Genomic DNA, 15,764 nt, shown 5'->3' with positions numbered 1-15,764 from the left:
ATTCAGCCAATTTATGCAGGAGAGGCTTATTAACAAAAGATAAGCAAATCGTTAAAAATTATTTCTAAAAGGTACATAAAAAAAAAAAACTTACTGCACATCCTTGCCTGAGCCTCTCCCTATCTCATTTCTCTTTTTACAACACAGTTTTGATCTCTGGTGCTAGGCGACAACCAAATGATATAATGAATTACAAAAGGGAACTGGCTTCTGGCCCAGAGACTTACTAGTTGGTGAAAAAGAAAAAGCCAGAAAGACTGAAATCAGAAAAAGCAAGCATGAAAGGGGTTAGAGACCACTAGAGACGGATGGACAGCCTAAAAGGGAGATCACAGGCACAATGGCAAAACATTTCTGGTATTGCTGAGGTTAATGTGTAACCTGCATAAACTTATATGCAATGTCATGTGTTTAAAGACAAGACCAGATCTAAAGGAAGTAAAGGCATAAACCAGAGAGGGAGAGACAGATCAATGCTCAATTTTATAGGGAGGAGTCCTGGGGAGCTGTCAAAACATGTCTGGCTTCAGATGGACATTGTGCTCCAAGCTTTGGAGATACAGTTGGCAGTTCATGCTCAGTAATCAGCTGTTCTAGCCACTCTCATTCACCGACCTTCTGCTATTTCACATTCATTTACACACCTACACTGTCCCATGGGGATATTTTTAATTGTTTTGTGTCACTAATAGCACGGAAACAAAAAGCATTCTCTTACAAAATACTCTCTTCCACTTACACCAAGTAAAACATCACTCATAAGTAGGATTGCCACCTATGAATTACACAGGTTCTGTTGCTGGCTAAATTCAAACCTGGATTTCACCTGGTTTTAATCAGCCAAAAGACCTGTGTAATTCATAGCTGTCCCATATAAAAGGGATATTCTGGCAAGTCTACTCATAGGGGTAGAATAGAAACCCCTTTCATACTGCGGTGCCAACCCAGGATATGCCCGAGTCGGCACCATTCACACGAGTCGGTCTGCAGTGACCCGGCTCTTCCGGCGTAGCAGTGGACGCTTGGAGACGAGGTAATCTCCAAGCACCACTGAAGCCGGGCAATCGGGCAGCATGATCCGGGACATCGTGACCCGGATCGCGCCATTTAAACTGCAGGGTGCCACGGGAAGGACCCGTAGCCAACCCTGCAATGTACCAGAGTTGGGTCCCTGGACTCGGGTGAATCCATTTACACAGACAAATATCCTGGGTTGATGCACGTGAACCTGAGATTTGTAGCTCGGTGTAGAAGGGGTATTACTAAGGGGGGTATTCAATTAGGTGCAAGAATAGCAAAAACCCGGCACCTGCAGGTGTGGGATTTTTGCTAGTCAATTAGGTGCGGGGATTTTTAGTTTTTCAACAGCCCCAGAGCACGACCAATTTTTCCTAAAATCCATATTTTAGGAAATATGGTCAGGAAATGCCCTGGGACCCCGGCTGCACCCCTCCTAATGACTAATTAAGCTAATTTGAAACTTCCAATTGCTTAAGTAGTCCTTACTTACCTTACGCAGCGCTGTCTTCTTCCTCTAGCGTCGGAGCCAGATCTTCTGCAGCAGGAGGAGTATGTGAGTGTGCATGAGTTTGTGACCCCCGTGTGTGTTAAACCCCCCCCCCTGTAGCCAGCCCTGGAAGAATTACATCTCCCAGCAGCCCTTGCACCTTGCAGCTGCCCCCTCCCCAGTGACAAGATGGAGGGGATGCCACCGTTAGCTGCGGAGACCCCCGGACATGTAATTTTTATTTTATGAATTGCAGTGTTTTCTGCTTTGAAAACCCCATATTACGTAAGAAAAAAAAAAAATATATATATATATACATATTTTTTTTTAGTTGAAAACCGCATACCCACGGTAATCCAAAATTGCGCGCAAGGTTTTTTTACCTCGATAAACCTCGCCCCCAAATTGAATATGTCCCTATAGCCTCTAAAAATGAAAACTGGTGCTGTTGCCTTTATCAGATTCTCATTTCTCTACTCGTTTCTCTCACAAAATAGCCAGAATTTGGATGTAGCTATGAGCAATACCTCCGCTGGTCTGTTTTAGAAGATTTAGTAAATCTAGTGACAGTCCAACTAGTGTAAGCAGCTAAACTGCACATCAAAATAGGGCAAGCCTTTCTGTGGAAGTCAATAGGAGGACACTAATAAAAAGAACAAATAGCGGTATTGCCCTTAACAACCAGCTTTATTATTATTCCTTATTTATAAGGCGCCACAAGAGGTTCGCAGCACCTTAAAATATACAAATACAGAATCAGTAAAAAAAAAAAAAAGGAACGAAAGTGGCAAACAATACAGAACATTGCAGAATATGGACATTGTTTCTAAACATTTCTGCATCAGAAATCATAATACTCAAATAGGCAGCAGAACCCAAAGGTTGGATGACGTTGTAGGCAGTGGGTGGTACAAGCAAGGGAAGGAAAAACATCCAACAGGTATATTTCTACTGTTGATTATACCCCTTTTACACCAAAGTCCCGGGATTTGGAACACGTTTCCAAACCAGATCAGACCCCCTTTTACACTGCGGCACCGCACACACCGAAGCCGGGTCAGCACTGAGCAGCGCTTCTTACCCTCCTTCCCCCCTCCGCGACCCCCGTACCTTACTCCATAGCAGTCCAGAGGCACGGAGGGTGGGTGGGGTGCACTGCTCCTTTCTGGCCTGCCTGGCAGTGGACGCTTGGAGATGATGTCATCTCCAAGCACCACTGAAGCCGGCCAAATGGGAGCAGCATGCGGCATGACCTGGGTCGCGCCGTTTACACTGCATGGTGAGACACAGGAATGACTCGTACTCAATCCTGCAATCCAGCCGGGTCGGATCCCCGGGTCACTGGACCCGGGTTGATCAGTTTACACCGACAAAATTCCCGGGTTGATGCGCGTTCACACTGCATGGTGACACGGGAATGACCCATGCTCAACCCTGCAATCGAGCCGGGTCGGGTCCCCGGGTCACTGGACCCGGGTTGATCCATTTATACCGACAAAAATCCTGGGTTGATGCGCATTCACATGCATCAACCCCGGATTTTTAAGCCGGTGTAAAAGGGGTATTAAAAACTACACACATTGTCACTATGGGCAATACCACCCTCTTTCTTCAGCACAAGTCTTCATAATATAGCCATATAAATCTCATAACACAGGTAATTATGTTAGGCATACTTTTTCCAATTATCGGGCCAATCAGGCTATCAGCTGATAATCATCTGATGAGGCTGACAATTGGACAGTGTATTGCTGCAACCAATCATTATTATTGGTATGTCGGACATGCTGAAATCATCCAGCAAGCCAGACATTTTCCCTGTTCCTTCACAGTGGGGAAACGTCTCCTAGCCTGGGGAAGAACACAGATATCGGTGGCCATACAATTGAGATATCTCACAGTGCATGGCTACAATATCTGATAAAATGTCTCATGGATTATCTGACAGAGTATGACCAGCTTTACATATGACTTGGTTTCACATAAAGCAAAGGATTTTTCACAGACAAGCAATGCGGGATATACATCAGCGCCGCAATTCCCTGATCCCCCGACGCCTACTTGCAATCAAAACTGCAGATCGGTGGGCATCAATGATTGCGATCCGACAGGAAATTGGGGAAATTCTGCATAATAAAATTCCCTGATTTGCTGACCCACATAATTTTTTGGTATGAATCGGCAAAACCAACATGTTGGATTTCTTCGATGCCCAGACCCAGGCGTTGGGTGATCAGGAAATTGCATCAATCAGTCGCATATGTAAGGGCCCCTTAACTTGTAACTGCATATCCAAAAGACCTCCCTGAAGTCAATGAAAGAGAAATTCCTGTCATTTAGTTGTGTTGGACGCTGCAAAAGGATGAATCCCTTCATAAACCAGATGTTTTTATTTATTAAACACATATATTTCTGGATTTACACTGTTATGTACTAAGTTGGGCAAGTTATGTATATCAGTTGCTTAGTTTCGCACAATTAGACCAAAAGCATCAAATTATGATGTTGTTCATGACTGTTGACTATTTTCGGCCCATGCACCCTGGGATTTGCTGATTAATAATATCAACATTTACTTATATAGTGCCAGCATATTCCGTTGCACTATGTAATTGAGAAGAAAACAGCATTAAAATAAGTCTGGGTAATATCAGACAAAGAAATAAGAGGGCCCTGCTCACAATTTGTAATCTAAAAGGGAGACGCATCAACCCTGGGAGAGAGATAAAGTGGAGAAGTTGACCAAAGCTCCCTATCAGTTTCTGTCATTTCATACATTGCACTAAATAAATGACAGAAGCTGTTTGGTTATTTTGGGCAACTTCTCTGCTTTATCTCTCTCCAAGGCTTGATACATCTCCCCATATGGATTCCACTGGAAAAGTGGTCTCTGCAGAGAGATTTCAGATGGCTGAAGCTGTACATATCTCCAAAATTGCTCATTTAATTTTATAATAAAGTCACCTCTGCACAGTGATACCATTAATCAGAAATATATGAGGCTATTCAATTCAGCGGGAGTTGATTAGCGCCAGGAGGGGGCTCCCAGTGCTATTCAATTGATCGCACTGTTAGGGTGACTAAATGATTTCTTCTCGCGCCCTCCTGAGGAGAAATCCGACTAAAGTGCCGGCCGCAAGGGTGTTTTCTGGCTTAGTGCGGCGCGAACAGCCTCGCGGTATGCACTTTAGTTAGAGAACGCCCGTTCTCGCGACTAAACACCCATGTTAAGTCGCGAGAAACAGCATTCTCAGACTTAATTTGTAAGTGACGGACTAAACAGCGCGCTGAATTGAATAGCTCCAGGACCAACTTCCTGGCGCTATTCAACTCCTGCTGAATTAAATTGCCCCGATGAGTTCTTATAAAACCCAGGCACTTTTTAAAATCTTCTGCATATTTATATCATCAGGGGAAAAAAATCAATAGCAAACTGCTCTGTTGAGGGCAGTGTCCAGTCCAAACACCTGAGCTACAGAACAAGCCTAGACAACCTGTGGCTCTCCAGGTATTGTGAGGCTGCAAGTCTAGTGTAGAATACTCTGCAGGAATAATCTGTAGCCCATCCTGGGCTTGTACTTTCATAAAACCTTAAGAGCCACAGGTTACCCAGGACTGCTGAAGAAGCCTACGTGTGTGTGTTGGTGTGTGCCGTGTTCCTGTGGATGTTGGTGGCCATTCTGCCCCTTGAAAGAAGCAGTTGCACAAGTTAAATGAGTGACTATGAACAAGTGATATAGTCAAAGAAAAAATTTAGACAGTCATTGGCCAAGTTGATTGTAATCGTCCACTAATTTCTGTGAACTTTTCTTCTTTATCAAAAAATGAAAAAAAATTCTTGGCCAAAGTCAGAAACAAAAAATCACTTACAAGTGAGAAAATTCCTTTTGTTAAACACAATGACAGTCGTTGTCTCTGCCTAATGATTTGTGAATGTTGATTCTGACAGTTTTGTTGTAAAGTTTTAGGATGATAACAGGAACAGTAGGGTTAACAGTTTTATTTCAACTGGGTCAATCATTCCACTACACAGAGGACAGAGAAATATTTTCAAATAGTAGTATAGAAGCAAATAGATATTTAAGTTCTTTATTAATCATGAATGAAGGTTTATATACAATATGTAGTGTCTGCTCTGCCTTGTTACAACATAAAGCTTACCTGACAAGGGGCAGGATGCAAGAAGCATCGCAATTTGCATGCGATGCATCAGTCACTCATCGCATGCATACCGGCATAAATATGCAGTTATGCATGCATAAAATCACAAAGGACAGCTCTCCCGGTAAGAGCTGTCCTTTGTGAAAATAGTACTTCTAGGTTTATGATCGACAAGTCATTTTGCACATGCGTAGAGTGACGCATGCGCCGCAGGGGGTGCTGGGAGGGATCCGTTTGGACCCCACTTACAGCACTTTGCGAATAGAAGCCCATAGACATTGCCTACCACATCCATGTATCGCATGCCGAAGCTTAGTACATATGCAGTAAGCGGCCAAACCTTCCAAAACGTAATTTTTGGAGATATGACCGCAATATCTGCAATAGTGCATCCCGTCCAGGATCCTGCTCGCGGGTACGTTGCACAATTATAATTTAAAACAATCTACATGAAAAAAAAATGCTCTTTTTCTGTCTAGAACTTCATTTGCACAGGCACAGATGTCGTACAAAATATCCATGTTTTGTCCAAGATAGGTAGAACATACACCTTTTTTTTTTTTAAGTTAATACTTGAATGTAAAATGTTAACTCGGCACGAAAAAAAAAAAAAAGTAACACGACAACTTGCACTGCGCATACAGATGGCTTCATAGCAGCCAACATATTGGAAACCTGACTCAAAAGATGAAAACTACTTTGTTTTTGATAAAACACCATCGGATTCAAGTGAAATAGAATGTAAGCTCTCACGAGCAGGGCCCTCTTCCTTCATGTGCCTCTCCTTATACTTTCTTCTACTCCTTTCTCCCCACAAAGGCACCCAACACTTGACTACTGACTCCCTGCTGCTTATTTTGAGTGTTTTAATCACTATTGCAGCAATGTGTATAAACCATGTCCTTGTCCTGCATTGTAATGTACTGTAAGTCACTAGTTTCTTGTTTACTTATTTGTTTATGTACTTTGTAAGGCGCTGCGGAATACTTGTGGCGCCATATAAAAGATTATAATAAAATAAAGAAATACATTTGGTTTCCATAAGGTACATTAATCTTCAAAGATGTTCTACTGATCTGGACTTTTTTCACCTGCCTCTATTGAAATAGTATTGAGCATGCAAATGGTTAGCGGTTGAAGCCATCAATAGACTTAACTATTAACAAAGGCTCTCAAATAAATAAATATATCACCCCCATTCCTCTGTTTTTTTATTTATTTATTAATTTCCTGGACCCTAGGTTTACTCTAACAAGGCTGGTATGAAGGGGGGGGGTTGATGTAATTGCAGAGCAATAGGAAGCTACAGATGTAGAGTGGACTTTTCTAAACAGGTAACCATGAAGAGAGCAGCATGTATGGCCAATCACTGTAGGGGTTCCTGTTTATATCTGGTTACAATTCGCCATCTCATGCAGTAACTATTTGCGCTTTCTATTGGATGTAAATTAAAAACATACACAAAAACAACCTTACGACCTACACTTACAAAAAGTCAACTGACTTAAAAGTATGTGATTAGACCCAGGGTGGGATGCATGACACATCGCATTTTGCATGCAATGCATTCCGTCTCATCATATGCATGCCGGCATAAATGCTGGTATGCATGAAAAAAAAAAATCACAAAGGCTTAGCGCGTGCGGCACCTAACTAGGAGAATGCAGGTTACCGTGGCTAAACACTTGGCTTAAGGCACGGTAACCTGCATCTCCTAACTTAGGTGCAGGGTGCGATGGGGACAATTGAATAGCTCAGGGAACTCATTCTCTGAGTTATTCAAATTGCACTGAATTGAATCGCCCCCAAAATATCTGACTCTATTGAGGCCATCAGGAAGGTGACTGCGAAACCAAAATATGGATACATAATTGGTTGCCAGTCCCTAAATCAGACAACCCTGTTCTATGTCATGTTGTGATTTATACTAAAAGCATGAGATGGGGAACACTTTTACCCCAGACAGGGTTAATATATTGAGCATTTCTACAATTGTATTACCACTAACAATGTAGTGTACTAAAAATTGTAAAGGTTCTCAAACATCTGTTATGCAGGTATCACCTACAGCATGAGCCAAGAATGACACAACAATAGAACAAATAAACAGAGAACTCAACAATATGTATACACAACTCCCCTTGGGGAAAAAAAAAAAAATACACAAAACTGGAAGTAAATAGGGTTTGCACGCAAAATAACCAAAACATGCCAGAAATATACAAATACACAATACAAAACACAGAATACTAAAGATATTGATGCTGTGCAGCACTGCTATAGAAGTCAGTGACTGAATAACAACACAAAGCTATATAATGTTAAAATTATACACCAGATATATCAAGGTAATCTATTCATGTCTTACGGTCTGCACTACTTCGTTAGGCCATTAGCTTGCTTGCTTGCTTTAGCAGAGATTGTGAATGTGGAAATCAGAGCAGGTGAAGGGACATCTGTCATGAACAGGTGACACCAGCTATCCAACCGTGACCTCAAGGGCAACAGAAGAACATTGGAATGAGGGGGATAAAAATTGTGACCAGGAAAGGAGGGACAAAAGAGGATATTGACTTATGAGGGAGCAAGTCTGGAAAAAAAAGACAGAACTCCTATTCAGCAATATTCTTACAGCCTTAATAAAATTATATAGCACAAGCATTTTAATTTCACACATATAATCTTTATACTCAAATTGCTACATAAAAAAAACCAAAGGCATACTGGGAAAGGTTTACAGGTGCCCTAATTCTACACTTTAGATGACATTTATTTAATAAAATGTGTAAACAAGCTATTACACTGTGTTTTCTAGCACTGCACTACTACTTGCAATGGGATGTAGTTATAATCCCAACAGTCGGTATGCCGGCGCCGGAATCCCGACACCTGGCAGAATCCCGGCACCGGCATCTAGACGGTAAGTGCTAGGGTTAGGCGTTGTGGGGGGGGGCAGCTAGGAGGGAGGGTTAGGGAGAGGGTTAGGATGCTGACTGACAAATGTCGGTATCCTAACCCTGACGGAATGCCGGCATCGGGATTCTGACCGCTTTGATCCCAAGGGCCATCATCCCGTACCCAACCCCTTGCATAAACCCATTCTTTTTCCAGGTAAGTGATATCTGTTGGCTTTATAAGGGCAGAGAAATAGAATAGAGATATGTCATGAATATATAAAATATATAAAAATTATTCCAATATTTTGTGCACAACATAATAATTGATACAATCAAAATAAAACTGCAAAAGTTGCAGTGCATCATTAAGAAGTAAATTTTTTATAACAATAAGTAAACAAACATGAATAACTGACATAAATAAACCTCAGCATTCATAAATTATCTATAATATAATCCTGATAAATGTATGTCTAGTACTAACACAGTGAGAGCTGGAGGAAGGTCCCCTGTCTTCTTATAGCTCCCACTAGCTGCCAGACACATAACCTCATTTCCCCTTAGCTTATCGGGAACACCCACTCCACAGGAGAAGATCCAGAATCAAGGAAGAGACCTAGGATGAGGAAGGAGAGAGATGGCAGGAACAGAGGGAGTGAGAGAGGTGGAAAAAAATATTGAGAAAGATGTTAAGAGTGAGAGTCAATGAGATGGCAGGAAGAGGGAGAGAGATAGAGGGAAGAGTAGAGAAGGGAGGAAGATCGGAAGAGAGAGATGGGAAAAAAATGGGAGGAAGTAAGAGGAAAGAACATTGCAACACCAGGAACAACAACTACCGGTATAGCAAATGGTGGATCCAAAATACTAGTATATTCACTATATAAAATTTGCGGGTACAGGCTACATAATAAAGTTCCCCATTTTCTTCTGTGTTGCAGACTCAAAAGTTTAGTCCAGTTATGGTACCCAAAATGAATAGAGGAATATACTGTGCTCTTTGCAAATTCAAAACCAATAATACTGTGTAATGTATCCACCACACCTAAATAACAATATTTATCACAACTGGCCAAGTGGCTTAATGGCAGCAGGGCATACATGGCTGAAAAGTGTGTCCTAATATTGGATGGGAGTCAATCATGTGACAATAACATCCAACCCTAACCCTCTTTAATCAATCACTACAACAACTCAGCTAAGGGTATCTGTACCCTTTAACAACAGAAGGAGAAAAGACGATAGGCAGGCGTATAAATTGGCTTTACAATATTATACCAGTTTCAGTAACAATATCTTCTTATACACATAACAATCAGAATTTGAATTCCCCTTTCCCTTCATATATAAACTTAGCCCTTCCCCCTGCAAACATCAGTAGGATCACTAGTCTTAGATCACCTACCAATACAAATATAATTAGGATCACTAGTATTAGCCTAGCTTTGGATGAACCAATTTATCCGATCAGCAGAACAGCTCAGTGAGATTCATCTGCTTATACATACACACATGGATTTCAAAGGGATCAAAATACAGACAGCACAGTCAAAAGGATTTAGAACAATATTAATTACAAGCCCATTGCACTCCAAAATATGATGTCCTCGTTAGACAGACATGGGGGATCCCAGCAAAATGCTTTATCCAAAATGTTTTCCTACACGCTACTGCTTACCTTTGTCTAATGTAGACCAGTTCTAGCTGAATACAACTCATCTTTAAGCAAAAATATTATATCTTTATCTCCTTACTTAAGGATGGATTCCTCAAAAAAACAGAACTATGTATAAACTAGATTAGCTATTTGTATTACCTCCACAGCTCCGTCTGCTTTGTTATGAGATAAATGTGAGGCAAAGTCAAACCAAAACTGAGATCAAAGCACTATGTAAAAAAGACTATCATGTGAGTGTGTGAACCTGCGGTATGGAATTTAGGACCTGATTCAGAGCCGGATGCTCTGACCAGAGCGCTCGCTCTGAATCAGTGCCCTCCTACCTTAAAATGGAGCGGCCTCCTGGCCGCTCGCATAGCTGTGGGTGACCACCCACAGCATATGCGTGCGGCCAAAAAGATGGTCGCGATGGTCAAGACCATCGGACTTGCGACGAGACCCTTGTGGTAGGGTCTCGTTGCCGCAAGCCCTGGAGTGATTTTGGCTCTATCAGAGCCAAAATCACTCCCACTGACATCACTAGTGATGTCAGTGGGGCCGGACTCAGACGGTAGGCGTTCCCATGGGAACGCCTCCGTCTGGCAACCACGCCCCCCGCACACCCACTAAAGGGGGCGTGCTGTCAGTCACCATCGACAGCACGCCCCCTTTAGTGCGAGACCCATAACGACGGCTTGGCCGTCGTTATTCGGGTCTCGCGCATGCGCACGACGGAACTCCCTCCGTCATGCGCATTGGGGGAACATCGACCCACTTGCGAGCGGGTCTGAATGACCCCCTTAGATTGTAAACTCACTGAGGCAGGAAATTATGTGAATTAGTATAGTTGGTGATATACAAATAAACTGTTTTATTTTGTTTCTATACTCTATAAAGAGCCAAAACATTCAGATAGCATGCACTATTAAAAAAAAAAAAACATGTAATACTTAATATATCACTATACAACATACTACTTAGGCAGACAGTCACATTCCATAATCCAAAAGGTATTCCATAAAGAAATGCAAAAAAAAAAAAAAAAGGACTAACTACAACACCTTAAATTATTATCTTCCGGCAGCACTTTAATACATAACACAAAAGGCAACAAATTCCAGAGCACACAACTACTGTGCATGGAAAGTCTGAGCAACTTTTCCCACTGGGAACAAGATCTTCTGACAGGGAAACCCCAAGACTACCGGAGGCAGACAGACACAAAAAGAAAAAAAAAAAAAGAGGTCAATCTACAATATAGCACATAATTACTTGGAACTAAAAGTCAGCTCTGTCCCCAAAAGATAAACAAGGGCCCTGATACTGCAGTTATGTTAGAACCAAGCACATTATACAGTAGTCAAGTCATGGCAACATTCACAAATGCCCAGCTATTATTGTGATGTTTATCAGTACAAAGAAATAATGAATAAAATGTAATTTTATTCTACAGTAACAAAAAGGTGAACACTATAGTCCACTGAAACTAGCCAAACAGCTCTGAATAACATGTATAATATCAATGCTACAATTCAGAATTCAATTTTGTGAAAATAATAGCAGTTATGTGAGCACATATAAACCCAAACACTCACCTTTTATTCTTTTCAGATCCAACCAGTGTATTAAATAAGAAAAAAATACAAAAACTCTAAGTGGGGCATATACTCCCCTTTAGAATGTAAGCTCTCACGAGCAGGGACCTCTTCCCTCATGTGCTTCTCTTTACAGTTTCTTCCACTCCTTACTTCCCATAAGGGCACCTAACAGGTGACTGCTAACTCCCTGCTGCTTATTGTGAGTGCTTTAATCGCTATTGCAGCAATGTATATAAATCGTGTCCTTGTCCTGCACTGTAATGTACTGTAAGTTACTTGTTTCTTGTTCACTTATTAGTTCTATGTACTATGTAAGGCGCTGCGGAACACTTGTGGCGCCATATAAATATAGGATAATAATACTGTATAACAATTACACAGCATTTACATAGATTTATCTTACATTATTGCATAGCTAGTATGCTATATACACACACTCACAACTGGATCATACATTATTCAAATGTTGTGCTATTTATTTTTGTTACTTACACACTTTAGTAAACACTGAGTAAACATATACTAGACACAAAACCACATATTTTTAGCACATCCAAAAGGAGCACGCCCATACTTGTACACGTTAACCAATGCAGTACAGTTTCACTGGGTGGTGGTTGGAATGTAAGTTCTTCAGGACAGGAGCATAGATACTGCAAGTTCTTCATGGACCGTACTGAGCACCACACTGGAATATGTGTACAGCATATAATGCATGGTGAAGGCATGCACATACCTAAGCACTGACACATCTCGGATACCGCACACATGCCACCGTCTGACATGCGACACCTTAGTACCTGTAGCATAGTATAGTTTATCGGCAGGTTTACTGCAAACACGACTCAATAAGAGACGTGGTCGTGGACAAGACAGGCGTATATGCCGCATACCCTTTGCGACACTTACCGTGATTGCCCCGGAAGCCGGGTGCAGGCACTCCGGGCTGCTGTGCTCTGCGGCTGTTACGGTGTCAGTATACCGCAGCGATGAGGTATATCGGGCTGCTGGGAGGGATGATAGGGGGAATAGGTGTCAGCTCCTCACCCACCGGTAGCAGCAGCAGCAGCTCGGTATCCAAATCAGTCTCAGGCAGACGCAGCCCCGCCCGGGGGCGGCTCCCGATACGGGGAACGGGCGGGACGCTGCGTCGAAGAGGCCGTCTCTCCTCGGTGATTTAAGGTCGTTCCGCTGGTGGTAACTGTCAGTCTTCCTCAATGTGGATTTAAGGTAGAGCTGCAGATCATTACTATGTGTAATCTGCAGTGCCAAAGGTGAGTCTCCGCTACTGTGGAACTATAAGTCCCAGCATGTCTAGTCTGCTAGTGGGCAGCTCCACAACACCTGGAGACCTACAGGTTACTCTTCTACAGCCAGCTGTTGACACTGGTTGTGCAGAACAAGCATGGTGTATGCCAGAATATTTTTCCCTCCATTACAGTTTAACATATAATAAGGTATATTTTTTTTAGCATTTACCATTCTCGCCATAAAAGATGGGTAAATGCCACTCGCTGCTAAAGTCGACACTATTTTATTGCAATAGTAGTTATTTATTAACAGTTTGTTATATAGCGCAGCATATGCTGTTGCGCAGGGATGGATTGGGAATTCAAAGTGGGCATTGAAAAATTTTCCTAAAGTGGCCCTATGTGCCTTCAGCGTGTGGCCTTGTGTGAAATTACATGTTTGCGAGCCATTCTCCCCCGCCCCCCCCATTTTCATCATGCTGGGGTTATACCTACCGCTCCGGGAGCAGATGGGCATGCCCTCAGTCCCTCTCTACAGTGAATAAGTGAATAAATAGAGCGAGCATGTGAATGAGTATTTTCTTACCTATATGATTTCTCTGCAACTGGGAACCTCTAAAGAAATTGATCCTCTCTGGATAAGCACTATTCACTATTCATGTAGAAGATCAAATGGTCAGAAAGCCATCTGTTTGCGTAGAAATAAAGCCAATGTCATCATTATGCAACAGATGGTGTCTTACTGAAGATTACTGTCCCACAGCCTTATCTTGGGGATCGGTATGAAATACCGCCGGCCCTCTGGCCGGCAGTTCGAATCCAGGCAGACAGAAGCAGAGATCCCGGCAGCGGAAGCTTGACAGCACTGGAAATCACGAACGTCGTGAGGTAAGTAAAAACTAACCTAACCCTAATCCTCCTTAGGGGTTCCTAACCCTAATCCCCCCTCTAAGTGCCCAACCCCCCCCCTTCCCCGCTGCCTAAACCTATGTCCCCCGGGGGAGGGGGTGCCTAACCCTCCCTCCCCCTAGCCTAACCCTCCCCCTGGGTACCCTAAACCTAACCCTTCCCTCCCGCAGCTGTCTAGATATAGACGCCTGTCATTTAACCCTCGCCGGGATAAAGCAGTCAGGAAGCCAGCTGTCGGGATTAAGACAGCCGGTTTCCCGATTGCATCCCTTTTCTTGTACCAGTGGTCCTACTTGTGTGTCTCCCCAGCACCATCCCCCTGTGTGTCTCCCAAGCACCATCCCCCTGTGTGTCTCCAGCACCATCCCCCTGTGTGTCTCCCCAGCACCAGCCTCCGTGTGTCACTCCAGCACCATACCCGTGTGCAGAGGAGTAGCTTAGAACTATGGCGCCTGGAGAAAGTGCATGTCATAGCTTCCTCCCTGTACTGAACTGTGCCATTGGGGTATGGCCAGCCTGCGAGGGAATACTGAAGTGGAGAGAAATACAGCAAACAGTGGCAGTATCACACTGTGCACGTGATGCACTATCTCACATTATCGGGTAGCTCCTTGCCACTGCTTTATTTATGCATAGCACCTAGGATCTGGCTTTTATCTACTTTGAATCATTGTTATTAGTCAATAGAGGAGATTGCATTATATATTCTGATCATTTAACTTAAATTGACAGAGTACATGTGCTAGAGTGAAATTCCACAGGGTGCATAGCTTATTACTGCAATTACTGCCTCAAGCAGCTTTCACTGGAGTGGGAAATCCTATGGGAAGCTCCCTTCTCAGCTACACTCCTACTTCGCAAATATACATTGCACCTATATTAATGTGAGTACTACTAATCATGTTCTGTCTACCACCGTTATTATTTCAGGTTTCCTGATATTTTTTTAAAAGACCTTTCAAATAACACTGTATGTTCAAGCCTGGGAACACCTCCATTACTTTAAATAGCAAAACAGTGACTTTTTTAAAAGTCATACTTTCTAATTGAAGTTTAGATTTTTACCTCAGTTGTGTCACTTTTAAGTCCATTGAAACAAAATGAATGCATGAGGAGAGAAGGAGGGAGGGGATCAAAGAGGAAAGGGGAGAGGAAAGTGCCGATCAGAGATGGGAGTTGACATAGGCCAATAAGAAAGGAGAGGGGAAGGGCAAAGCCAATCAGAAAGGGCCAGTGACAGAAGCCAATAAGAAAAGGAGAGGAGAGGGGTGGTGACAGAAGCCAATAAGAAAGGAGAGGGGCAAAGAGTCCATCAGAGAGGGGTGGTGACATATGCAAATAAGAAAAGAGGAGAGGGGTGGTGACAGAAGCAAATAAGAAGAGGAGAGGGGTAGTGTTAGAAGCCAATAAGAAAAGCAGAGGAGAGGGGTGGTTACAGAAGCCAATAACAAAAGGTAGAGGAGAGGGGTGGTGACAGAAGCCAATAAGAAATGTAGAGGAGAAGGGTGGTGACAGAAGCCAATAAGAAAGGAGTGGACATGGGCAAAGTGCCGATCACAGTTTAGAGAGGGGAGGGAATTAAAGAGGTGAGAAGTGTGACAGGAAAGGGGAGGTGACAGAAGATGATCACAGAGGAGGGAGGACCTGAGGCGAAGCAATCTGGGCAGCTTGAGGGAGCATGAAATGTAGAAACGGATCTCAGATCCGTAACTTATTTAGGATATAGAGAAAACAAGATAAAAATAACAGGCAGCAGTCATACTGTGCAGTGCCCCATGAACCCTGGAT

The 15,764-nt window shown here is 42.8% G+C and overlaps 1 protein-coding gene across 4 annotated transcripts in view; it reads right to left on the bottom strand.

Moving 5' to 3' along the window:
* Window positions 1–12,988, bottom strand: part of ATP2B4 (ATPase plasma membrane Ca2+ transporting 4) — a 202,545-nt gene extending 189,557 nt beyond the window's left edge. For 2 of the 4 annotated variants that reach the window (XM_088458186.1, XM_088458187.1), the window contains exon 1: window positions 12,727–12,988. The gene's annotated coding sequence lies outside the window, so the exon portion shown is untranslated. The remainder of the gene's footprint in view (window positions 1–12,726) is intronic. The other 2 variants (XM_088458184.1, XM_088458185.1) reach the window with 2 other exon arrangements.
* Between the last annotated feature and the right edge of the window lie 2,776 nt (window positions 12,989–15,764).

This window comes from Taudactylus pleione, unplaced genomic scaffold (genome assembly GCF_031769625.1).
Source record: "Taudactylus pleione unplaced genomic scaffold, aTauple2 ptg000814l, whole genome shotgun sequence".
Classification (NCBI taxonomy): domain Eukaryota; kingdom Metazoa; phylum Chordata; class Amphibia; order Anura; family Myobatrachidae; genus Taudactylus; species Taudactylus pleione.
Note: the sequence above shows the minus strand (reverse complement) of the source record. Positions and strands in the feature narration are given on the sequence as shown.